This window comes from Chrysochloris asiatica, unplaced genomic scaffold, assembly GCF_000296735.1.
Source record: "Chrysochloris asiatica unplaced genomic scaffold, ChrAsi1.0 scaffold00027, whole genome shotgun sequence".
NCBI lineage: Eukaryota > Metazoa > Chordata > Mammalia > Afrosoricida > Chrysochloridae > Chrysochloris > Chrysochloris asiatica.
In genome coordinates, this window is record NW_006408545.1 from 9,467,385 (window position 1) to 9,477,897 (window position 10,513).

At 38.4% G+C, this 10,513-nt stretch overlaps 1 pseudogene; it reads left to right on the forward strand.

Moving 5' to 3' along the window:
• The first annotated feature begins 647 nt into the window (after positions 1–647).
• On the forward strand, positions 648–8,154 carry LOC102835904 (annotated as a pseudogene).
• Positions 8,155–10,513: the final 2,359 nt, after the last annotated feature.

Here is a 10,513-nt window from a genome sequence, read left to right on the forward strand (position 1 = left end):
AGTTGGTACCAACTCATAGCGACCCTATGTACAACAGAACGAAACACTGCCCTGTCCTGGGCGAACCTCACAATTGTTGCCACGCTTGAGCCTATTGATGCTGCCATTTTGCCAATCCACCTCACTAGGGGTCTTCCTCTTTTTCTCTGACCCTCCACTTTACCAAACATGATATCCTTCTCCAGAGACTGGTCCCTCCTGACAATATGTCCTAAGAATGAGAGGCAAAGTTTGGCCATCCTGGCCGCCAAGGAACACTCTGGCTGTACTTCTTCCAACACAGATCTGTTGGTTCTTTTGGCAGCCCATGGCACTTTCAATATTCTCCTCCAACACCATAAATCAAAAGCATCAATTCAACTTCCTTATTCTCTGTCCAACTTTTGCATACATATGAGGTTATTGAAAATATCATGGCTTGGGTCAGGTGCACCTTAGTCCTCAAGCTGACAGCTTTGCTCTTCAACACTTTAAAAAGGTCTTGTGCAGCAGATTTGCCCAATGCAATATGTCATTTGATTTCTTGACTGCTGCTTCTATGAGTGTTGATAGTTGATCCAAGAAGAATGAAGTCCTTGATAACTTCAATATTTTCTCCATTGATAAGAATTTATGTTGTGACTCACAAATGTGCAACTCACCGCACCATGCAGCTTAAACCACCTGGAGAGATTTCCAGGGTGTGTATGTAAGTTGGGGCTGGTCATACCTCTGGTCACAGGGTAATGTGGAGTATAAAAAACAGAAAAAAAATCACACCTTTCTCTCCACCACTAAACACTATGTGTCTGCACCACTAAGCTGCCTTCTGTCTTTAAAGGGGTTCAAGATTGCCGTGCCATGCATGGCCTGGCAGCCCAGGTTACCTGTCTGTGTTCTTTTGCTTTTTTCTGCACCTATTCAGATTCTTCCCTTAGTGAGGGCTAGTCCAGGGCCAGCTTTTTTGGGTTTGGAGCAGGGCTTACCTGATTCCAGGCATCAGGTTTGGTGTAGATATTACCCAATTCACTTTGATGAGGCTCACAACTGCATAACTTCAACTAGTCAGGAAAGTGAGAACTTCACTGGGGGTGTATGTGGGTAGGGGCTCGTCGCACCTCTGGTCACCAGGGAAATGTGGGGAATAAGAAAAAGTAGTATCTTTCCTCTGCTAGTCACTGGTATGCCTCTGCACCACCAAGCCATTGTCTGTCTCCAAGCTGCTCACAAACATTCAAGATGGCCACATTGTATCTGGCTGGTTGGCACAGGTCACCTGTCTGTCTCATTTTTTCTCATGCTTATTCTACTTCCTCTCCTCATAAGCATTCAACCTAGTTCTCTATCCTTTTCTCAGAAGCTCAGGGTTCCAGGACTGTCGTCTGCATGTGTTTCGTTTGGTTTTCTGTAGCTTTGTTGCAGAGGCTCTGTGTGACAGTTATTCCTAGTCCGCCATTTTGTTGTCTTCCCCTAAAGGAAGTATTTCTGACTCACTTAATGAACTTGAAGGGAATCCTAGATAGGGAGGTTAATTCTCATGAGATCTCTGGTTAATGAGTCTTTATAAAATTAATAAATCTTGTGCATGAAGTATAAATCTTACTGTGTGAGTCATAACTTAGCAACTTTGAAATATTTTAAAGATATGGTGGCAGGGGACTGTCGTATGAGTCACAGTTCATCTACAATCTAATAGTTCCTAATAGAATAACTATTAGCTAGTAATTTAGTGGATTACAATCTGGACTGCTAATCACAAGGTCAATATTTGGGGCACATAGAATGAAACTAGGAAAATAGCCTTTATACCAAGTGGGAAAATATTCAATTTGATTATTTTCATTAAATGAACAGAAAAGCAGCTGTCACATCTGGCCTGCCAGTCAGTCGCTTTCCAGTCAGGGTTCTAAAGTGACTCCAGAGTGTCATGAAATGCGTGTTGAGAAGGCTTCTTTTCACTCTGCTGTGGTTCCTCTCTAGAATTGACATTACACAGTGCACATCACTGTCACAGCATGAGCTACGCATTTGGGGCAAAACCTCTTTCATATGAATATGTTACTCAAGTCAGTGCTACATGTCCAGAATTCAGACCTTCCATTTTTGGAATTAACATTTTCCACTGATTGTACTGATTCTTTAAAATTTGCTATTAAACTATTTTTAATGAACTTTGTAATGGGTGATCATTGGGAGATAACATACATAAATAATTGCATTTTATAGCAAATAAAGACTTCTAGTGTGGTTCTGTTGATCAGCACTGAACTGTAAACCACAAGGTCGGTAGTTCAAACCTACCAGCTGCTCCTTGACCCTATACAGGTTTGCTATGAGTTGGAACTGACTCGACTGCACTTGACAACAACAATCGTGCACACAGCCTAAGAAAATCACGTTCCCAGCAGGTATATAATCAGTCCGATATTGTGTTTGTTTCTTAGGACTGCAATAGAAAAGTACCATGAAGTGGGTGCCTTGATAGAACAGATATGGTCATAAGGTTCTGGAGGTTAAAAGTTGGAATCCAAGGTGTTGGTGGGACTATACTCTTTCTCTATTGTCTCTAAGGAGAGAGTCTTTGTATGATTTTTTTTCTTTTCTTCTTTTTTTTTTTTTTGCCCTAGGCATTTCCTCTGGATCTTTGATTTATAGTCACATCCTCATGTGATGTTTTTCCTCTCTTTCTATGTCTTTTCTTCCCTTTTATAGGACACCATGCAGAAATAATTAGCATTAGGATTTGCCCTGATCTGTTATGGTCTCATATAAATATCTAATAACAAAAGAAAAAAAATTCTATTTCCAAGCAAGGTCAAAGTCCTTCTCACCAAGTAATTGGACTTAGACACCCTGGTAAATATGTTAGCTGGGATTTTTCTGTCTGGTCTGATATTTGTTCACTCAAATTATGTCTTAGAAGAAAGAAAATAATCCTACCTCTGACAATAACTTTCAGTGTGTGACTTTGGAAAATCTTCTGATCTCCTTATTGTAATACATCTATGAAATGCCAAATTTACACAGTCAAAGTACAAATTTGAAAATAAGCACAACTATTGTTCACAGTGGAGTCCTGGTGTGGTGCTGTGGGTAAATGTGCAGGACTGCAAAATCTTTTGAACTGCAAGGTCTGAAGTTCAAGCTCTCCAGCTGCTCCTCGGAAACCCTGTACAGGGTCGCTATGGGTCGGAACCGACTTGAAGTCACTTAACAACGACAACAACAACAACAATTATTTAGAGTAAGGTCCTTAGAGGGTGCAAATGGTTTGCAATGGACTACTAAGCTAAAAATTGATAATTGAAACCTACCCACAGCACCATAGAAGAAATATCTGATAATCAGCTATCATAAAGATTATGGCCAAGAAAACCCTATGAAGTAGCTCTATTCTGTAACACGTGTCATTGTTGTACGTAAGTGCCATCAAGCAAGTTCTGACTCATAGCACCCCTGTATATGGTTTCTGAGGAGCAACTGGTGGGTTTGAACAGCTGACATTCCAGTTAGCAGACTTATTATTTGACTACACATGATAGCAATAGATTTTGCTTTGTTTTATTATTAGAGAATAATAATAAAAATATTGTTTAATTATAACTTTTTTTTCTTTTAATCAGGGTAGAAATTTTATTCTAATAGAATTTCCTTCTATGGAGGAAATGACTAGATGAAATCACTAGACAAGTTATTTCTTTCCCCCACTTGAGGTGTTATGAGGTGGATTGATTGACAGAGGATGCCACAAAGAGGAAAGGGTTATGACCCAGGAGACTGCATGCTGGAGTGAGTCAGTTTCAGTTAATGGAGGTTGGTATCTTGAAATGTAAGTGGCAGGTACCAGGTGAAGTGCAGGTATGGAGTGAATATCAAGGACATATAGCTTAGTTTGTTGATGGCAGCAGGGATGTTCTATAAAGCAGACAGAGCAGCTTCTAGAATCCTAGATCAGACCACATTCTATAATGCAGACAGGGAGATTATTCATAAGATGTATATAAGATATTAAATAATGATGGCTTAATAAGTGAGAATCTGGGGTGATTCTAAAATGTCAGATAGAGCTACAGATCTGAAGTTGGCTGCAACTCTAGATAGGTTATCAAGGTTACAACTGAGGAAAATAAATCTTCTTCACAATATTGTGAGCTTGTTAGCAATGCAGATTGGACCATCTATACCATCTTCACATCCCCTAGTCCTGCCTCAGTGCCTGATATTTAGTAGATGCCTAACTTGTGTTATCAAAAGAAATGTTAAATTATGGATTCAGATAAATTGGAGTCCTAGGGATAGACTAAAATTGTCATTTTGAAAAATTTTTTGATTTTTTTCTTTTCTGGGGGGAGGATAAGTTGCTTTTCTTAAATATTCAAATGAAGGAAATATACCTTTTGTATAAAAATAAACATGTTTTGTTGTTGTTAAGTGCTATCAAGTTGGTTGCGACTCATCGTGACTCCACATGGGGTTTTTGAGGAGCAGCTGGTAGGTTTGAACCACCAAACTTGTGGTTGGCCCTCCAATGCTTATCCTATAGCACAACACCAGGACTCTGATTAAAAACAAACATAGAGATTGTTTTATAAGACAACAAAAATGAAGCTGTAAGTGTTGTTTTGATAATTTACATTATTGATAAAGGAATTTTGTTTTGCCTTTAGTGAGTTTGATTCAATTAATTGCTGGATCTGATACTTGGCACATAATAGTCACATAAAAAATGCTAACAAAATAAATAAAAAATGAAAGTAATTTATAATATGCTTTTCCTCTACATTAATTTAGTGTGTAAGTGTGTGAAATAATTACATTAATGGAATCATTGTGGGGGAAAAAGGAATGACATATAATTGATAATGTTTGAGGAAAATACACTACCATAAGCTTACTTAGTCATAAGCTTAATAAGATACTTGAAAAATCATTCTGTTCATTCATAATTTTTAGACAAAATGAAGATGTTTACAATATCCCTTTATGACTTTGTGTTTGTTGTTGTTAAACACTGTGGAGTTAGTTCCGACTCATAGCGACCCTGTATTAGATTTAAGAGGAACAGCTAGTGAATGTGAATCGCTGACTTTATGTTTCAAATTGATCTTGTAGTCCAGCACATTTTTCTGCAGCACCACAATAGGACCCCCCCTTTATGGCAAGGGTGTGACTTTAATAATATAATTTAGATAAAAGACACTTTTAGCTACAGTAAAATGTAACAAACTTTAAAACAAATTATGTATTTTCAAAAATCTGATACCAAAACAAATTTCATTTTGTTAATTGGTATTTTCAGCAAAATGGATATTTCAAACTTAAAAAGTATTCTCATATAAAGATTTGTCCTCTGAATATAATATTTATAAATATGAGTGAAAAATACATTAAAATGCAAAATCTAAGGAGAAATAGAATACTGATGATAATAATTATCACAAAATTCAAATATTGCATACAAATAGAATACTGTACACAAAAGCTATATTCCCCTGGGGAAGAGTATTGGGAGAGAGCATTGTGGTGTTTGCATTCTAGGTTGTATCTCTAATACTTATTCACAGCACTTACATTTTTGTTTTTTCTTCCAATAGGGTTTGTTTATCTTGCATGATATTTCTTCATGGTTTATTTAGTAGCTCTAGTGAGGTCTGTAAAGGATTTTTTATTTGTTTGTTTGGCATATTTTGGAAAAACGAAGACAGCAATATTCTTACATAGTCTATATGGATGGTTGAAGCATACATTTTTTTCTTAAAGTGAATTTTCACTTAGTGACTTCATTTTTTTTAAAGGCACATTGGTAAACTAGAAGGATAAACAGACTTTATTCAGATGATGGTATAGAGATTCTTAGTTTTAATGTTTAATATCAACCAAACACACTAGGCCCAGGATCTGGAAATTTCACACTTCTGCTTTTCCCTATATTTGAAGCATAGTTACATGAACATCTTTCACTCACAACTAGTTTGAAAACAAATGATTTGATTAATGATTATTACTAATTGCCAAACACAGTACTATGCATAGGAGAAGCATAAGACAATGTTCTTTGAATTCCTGATACCATAAAAACTATAAGATACTTTAAATGGATTTCCTTGGCCTTGAATAATTCATTTTGTTTTTCCCCAACTACAATTTCTGTATCTGTAAAAGGTAGAGTTTAGAGTTCCAGTTTCTAAATGGAACATTTGGTAATTTTGTAAATCTGCAATCCTAATTCCCTGTTTCTCTCCTTTCCTCACTCCCTCTCTTCGGTTTGTTTTATTTTGTTTTCCCCCAAGCTTCCAGATTTAGTAATCATAGAGCTAGTTGTTCTAGCCATTTTTATTTTTAAAACAACTTCAGGTAAATCCTCAGATCACCCCTGTAGATGAATTGGGTGAAAGTTTATAAAAGAGACAAGTTTCTGTTCAACAATTCAAACATATTTTGTTTCATGTCATTGATTGCAATCTCCACTATGAGCATCACATGTCCCACTTTCTTCTTTGTATTTCTTGTTTCCATTCTCCCTTTTCTAACCCTTCTGAACTTTGACCTTGGGTAAAATGCTGCCCTTTGGATCTCAATTGGTTGATAATTCTAAGGTGTGTGCACCCCTCCTAGTGTTATTGTTCTCCTTATAAAACTTTTTTTTTTTTTCTTCATGATTTTGAGTTTTGTTCCACAGTCTTTTCCCACTCTACCCAGGACCTTCTAATGTGATTCATTTTAGAGCAGTTAGCAGTGGTAGCAGGCAGTTTCTAGTTTTTCTGGTCTCAGAATTGTGCAAACAGATGTTTGCTCATCCCATTAATCCCTTGGACTAATTATTTTTGTATATCTTCTATTTTTATCACTTTTCTTTCCTCAGGACAAGAAGAGACCAATAGTTGTACTTTGGATGGTATTTCATGAGCTTTTAAGACTCTAGTCAGTATTTACCACAGTAAAATGTGAAACTTTTTCTTTCTGAACAATGCTATGCCAACTGACCTTGATGTTCTCTGAGACTATGGTCCTTAATGCCCAAGCCAAAAAACTCTTTCCCTCAAGGTGTTTGGTTTTATCTGAGAAGTTTTCATAAATTTCATAAATTTACCGCTGTATGTTTTACCATATTCATGGATATATTTTCAGCAAAGGTAAATACATATATTTACATGTTCTCTGTCAAGCTATATGTATTTGTGGGTATACCCCTACTCTGCCTCTCACAATGTTCAGTCTGTATGTCTATTTCTTTTTCTTTTTTCTAGGTTTTTTAGGTTCCAATGAAGCCATCCTCCCTCCATATTTGCTACATCTTTATTCTGTTCAGTATTAACTTTTAAAATGTCTCTTTCATTTCTGTTTATTTTATCTTTTTTCCAATTCTGTCTTTGCATATAAATGATTTTTTTTTTTTTTTTTTTTATGAAATGTAATTTCAGTTTATCGTTGTGCTTACATAGGTCCTGGCCTGTTAAATAATTAAAACATATAAAAATGATGATTAATTGATTGCATTAAAACTATATATCCTAGATATTTTTCTTCTTAACTGTGTAAAGAAAGTGACAAGGTGAGTGGAGAGGATGATGACCTTAAGGGCTTACTGGGGTTTCCAGAGGAGGAGATCAAGCTTGATGACCTGACAAAGTTCAACACTACCCACAAGTAGATTTCCACCTTCACCATAGAGGAAGGGCATCTGGATATTCAAATGCCAAAGAGGAAAAGGAAGAACTGACAGGTGACTTTCAGTGAAGATGGTGAGATCATCAACCCAGAGGGTGTGGATCCCTTCGTTTGTCGCTTCTGAAATATGGTGTCAAATGCGGTGTGCGGTCAAGAAGAAATGGGTAGAGGGCCCTGGCACCCTGGTCCTGGATGAATCAAGGAGCAGATACCTTCAGAACATTGCATTTAGAGGAGGACTCTATGGGGGCCTGCCCACAACACACAGTGAAGCAGGCTCCCAGTCAAATGGTGCTCATCCATAGGCTAGCACTCACCAGTGGCTTGCCCATGCCATGTCGGAACCTCACCCCTGATGTAGACTTGACTCCCATTGTTCCATCAGCTGTTAACATGAACAGTGCACCAAACCCTGAAGTCTATATTCCTGAGACTGTAAGTGAACCCAAGAAGAAGAAATATGCAAAAGAGGCTTAGCTGGGAAAGAAGCCCGTGCTTCCTTACTGATTTGATGTTTTTAGTCATGGAGAAGGGTAAGATTGGGTAGCGATGGGTTGGGAGGATGGTAAGGGAGATAATGAACTAGAGAGTAAAACTTTCCATGTCTTCTGGGGTCTTAACCCTGTAATAATATAACTGGGGGTAGGTTTAAAGTGTGCCATGAAGAATTGTCTTCAGAATACTTTCAATGTTGAAAATGCTTCATATAAGTGCTTTTGAATAGACTGCCCTGGCTCTTTTCCAGACCTTGCATTACCTGCTTTTTCATTTGTCTCTCTTTCTAGGATTCTATTTATTCAGTCACATATTCCTGGGGAGAGGCTCCAGGCCCTCAAGTAGAATCCAGAGCTATGGGGATTACAATAGCATTATTGACCTTGTGGATCCAACAGTCTCATTTACATTGACTTCTTGAAGGTCCCAGGTAGGAAAAGAATGCCAAGGATCTCAGGTTGATCAAAAAGAGGCTTTATGAAGTCAATGATTTTGAGGTCCAACAGTTAGGTTTTTCGGTTTTGTCTTTTCTGTGTGAATTTGAACATTTTGGTTTCTCTTTGTCTATAACCAGGGTCATAGACACAGTTGATAGTTTTAAACTTATATTATTGTTTGAGCATTACCTGTTTTTCTTGTTAAACCTAAGCAGTCCACTTGCAGACATTTTTCATTTGATTTCAGAGTTCTGTCCTCTATTCTCTAAGACATTACTTTCCTTTCCATTTTTTTAAGGATATGACATTAAAAAGGAGAAGATTTTACATTGCCAGGAACAGGTGTCTCTAGGAATAGGTTTTCAGACTGTGGTTGGAGGCTGTTTTCCCACCTCAATTGAGAATTCTCATTGTTCTGAGAGCTCCAGAGCTAGACTGGTTTATAAATATGGGAGACAAAGGTAGAATTTTTTTGTTGTTGTTTTTTAAGTTTTCATTGTGAACATTACAGTCATCCTATCATATATTGTTTCATTGAGATGATTAAAATCCCCTCCATGCATCATCAAACAACCAAAGGGTATACCTTGCAAGCCCACCCCTTGGTCATCAGCACACAGCCCCTCTCCCTCTCTCCATCACTCCATTTCATCATCTCTGCCTCCATCTCTGGTTTCACTGCTTCTCTGGGTAGGATCCCACACTCTGCTTTTCTCCCTTGATGGTCCCAGGGACCTCTGCTCCTGGACTGCAAAGTCAACCACTTCCCTCCTTTTACTACAAAAACATCTACCTTTACATTTCCAGCCCTCACAGTCAGTCCTGATAGCAATTATTCACTATTGTATCACAAGAGTCTTATCCCCATCTCTTTTCATCAGCCCAGTCCAGACAGATTGCATATCACTCAGTGGAGATTCTACCTTCCTCCATGCCTTCCGGATCTAGACTCCCTCTTGAAAGCATGTAAGCAGTCACTTTTTGCCTTATTTTGGGTAGCCCCCCTTCATTTTGGGTAGCCAATAACCATCCCTGTCTACCCTGTGTACCAAGGGGTGGGAATGATCCTCTCTGTAAAGATTTGTTCTCTCTTTTGAGCTACTGCATGCATAGGTGTAAGTCAAGTTCATTAAATTGTATCAGATTATTCTTTTTTCCCTCTTCTTTTTTCTTCTAGTTGAGCTCTGATCATCCAGCCACTGAAGCCAGGTCACGTGGGTATTATCTGCAAATGTGAGTGCTCTCTTGTCCATCTCCTCTCACTTATCAGCAGATGCTTCACTCTCCACTCTAATCCTCTGTGGCTATGTCAGTGACTCTGGGCCCAGGAGTCCCCAGGTCTTGCCATACAGCTGGCCAACCAGGACTCCACCCAGGTTCACAGTAGCCTATTGAACATGGTAGGACTTAACTCACAACTTCATTGCTGTTTTTCCCTCACTTCCCCTTATTGAGGAAGTGACCAATGTGGTCACCAGTCAGACCACATGCCTGCTCATGTATTCCCCTTGTGTCTTAGTCTTGGAAGGGTGTTTGCCTTGAGGGGACCCAACCGCTTGCCTTGATGGCTCCAGTTGAGCAACTTGCTTGTAGTAGTCAATCAGACTGCCGTTATTGCTTTTGATTTTTCCTGTCGGTATTTCTTTCAAGAAATATCTTCTGTTCTTCTATCTGTTCCAGGCTGGTCTGCTTGTCCTTTCCAGTGGAGATTTCTCACTTCAGAAGATTCTGGATACTGTTCAGGATTCCACCTATGGTCTTATGCAAAGCAGAGGCTATGCAGGAAGCCTCCTTCATTGGGAACATTGTAGCATCATTTTAGGTATTCCAATCAGTTATAACCAGAAGACGGACTTACAGGCTTTCTATGGTGATATTTCTGGCTATTCCTTTCTCTCCCTCTCAAGTGTCTGTTTTACAATGGTATGCAAGGG